Source organism: Otolemur garnettii, unplaced genomic scaffold (assembly GCF_000181295.1).
Source record: "Otolemur garnettii isolate 467f Iridium unplaced genomic scaffold, OtoGar3 scaffold00126, whole genome shotgun sequence".
Lineage (NCBI taxonomy): Eukaryota > Metazoa > Chordata > Mammalia > Primates > Galagidae > Otolemur > Otolemur garnettii.
This window is the reverse complement of record NW_003852521.1, coordinates 5128921-5131042: the sequence shown is the minus strand read 5'-3', so window position 1 is coordinate 5131042 and position 2122 is coordinate 5128921. Positions and strand designations below refer to the sequence as shown.

The following is a 2122-nucleotide window of genomic DNA, read 5'->3' as shown; positions in this document are numbered from 1 at the left end:
GCTTAGGTGATTCTCTTGCCTCAGCCTCCTGAGTAGCTGGGACTATAAGCACCCACCACAACGCCTGGCTATTTTTTGTTGCAGTTTGGCTGGGCTGGGTTTGAACCCACCACCCTTGGTATATGGGGCTGGTGCCCTACTCACTGAGCCACAGGCGCTGCCCAATATTTACTTATTTTATACTATTTTATTCATTTTGTCACTAAAATTGTTCCATCTTTAGCTGTTGGGAACTCTAAGTTGCCTCTACGACCTTTTTATATGTCCCCATCAATCTAGGGGTTTTTGTTGTTGTTGGGGGGTTGTTTGTTGTTTGTTTTTGAGCACTTATTTTCCAGCACTACAGAATTCTCATCTCGTATGCTTCCTGCCCCACTCCTTGAATCAGCCATTCCTCTGATTATCCTTCGTACCTTTTCTTGGCGAATGGTGTTAGAAGCCCAGACATAGGACCTCAGTGTGCTCATTGCTATTGGGACGTTATTGTTTCTAAGGCTTTGAGTTGACAGAGCAAGGAAATATATGTGCACATATTATATTTACTCATGTATATACAATAATATTTCTATATGTAGCCATTTGTGTCTATATATATATATATTTTTTTTTTTTTTTTTTTTGAGACAGAGCCTCATGCTGTCCCCCTGGGTACAGTGCTGTGGCATCTCAGCTCACAGTAACCTCCAACTCCTGGGCTCAAGCGAGTCTCCTGCCTCCACCTCACAAGTAGCTGGGACCACAGGCGCCCACCACAACACCTGGCTATTTTTTGGATGCAGCCATCATTGTTGTTTGGCAGGCCCAGGCTGGATTTGAACCTGCCACCTTAGGTGTATGTGGCTGGCACCTTAGCCACTTGAGCCACAGGTACCAAGCCACTTTTGTGTCTATATTAAGCTAAACATGAGCTGGTCCTGATGTCTCCAACTATAATCCAGTACTACGTGAATCATCCTAGCGTCCTCTGCCTCCTACTTATGATCTCCCAGTCCAACAGTGAGAGAACTGACTTCCACCATCCACCATCCATCTACCCTTGAATTCTTTTTAAATTAATCCTTCCTCCACCCCCTGAAAATCACTACAAACCTACTCTAAGCTATTTTAAAACAGAAAAGGAATTTGTTAAGTGATATTAATAAATAGATTACATAAATTTTCATAAGAGCCCAGGAGTCGGGTCTGGAGATTATGCAGCCCGCACAGCTCCAGTAGTTTCTGCTACTGCCCCAAAGCCAGGACCACCACCACTACCCTCCCCACCCTCTCCACAGAGCCTGTTATTTGCACTGGCCTCTTTCTAAATGGGGCTTAGCTGGGCTTGTCTGACTGGTGGGAGCCTGTGTCAATTCCTGAGCCCTAGCCTCAAGGGAAAGTGAGCTTCTAGGGTGTCAAGATTCACAAGGCATAAAATTCCTCAAAGATTAGAGGTTGTTCAAAAACTGCTGGGTGGGCTTGGTGCCTGTAGCTCAGCTGCTAGGATGCCAGCCACATACACTGGAACTGGTGGGTTCAAACCCAGCCCGGGCCTGCCAAACAACGACAACTACAAAAAATAAAAATAAAAAATAGCCAGCCTTTGTGGTGGGTGCCTGTAGACCCAGCTACTTGGGAGGCTGAGGCAAGACAATTGCATAAGTCCAAGAGTTTCAGGTTGCTGTGAGCTGTGATGCCACAGCACTCTACCAATGGCGACATAGTGAGACTCTGTCTCAAAAAACAAACAGTGTTGTATGAAAGGAAAGAAGGTTAGCACTCCCCTTGACAAGGATGGAAGTAGGCCCTCGGGCCCTGACAACACACATACGGATAAGACATTGCCACCTACTTAGTGGCATCTAACCATCGTTTTTTGAAACTAATTTATAGCTTTCATAGGAAGGCTATAACCCAATTTTAGGCCAGGAATATGGGGAAAGGGAGGGGAAGGGAGGGTGGGGCGAGGGAGGGTGATTGGTGGGATCACACCTATGGTTCATCCTATAAGGGTACATGTGAATCTCTAGAAATGTAGAATATAAATGTCTTAACACAATAACTAAGAAAAAGACATGAAGGCTATGTTAACCAGTTAGATGAAAGTATACACTGTACCCCATGATAGTATTCATGTACACTGCTA

The 2122-nt window shown here is 45.0% G+C and overlaps 1 non-coding gene across 1 annotated transcript; it reads left to right on the top strand.

Moving 5' to 3' along the window:
• Positions 1 to 1726: 1726 nt before the first annotated feature.
• On the top strand, positions 1727 to 1854 carry LOC111727835. The gene has a single exon (XR_002775290.1). It is a non-coding gene; the product is annotated as a U6atac minor spliceosomal RNA (small nuclear RNA).
• The last annotated feature ends 268 nt before the right edge of the window (positions 1855 to 2122 follow it).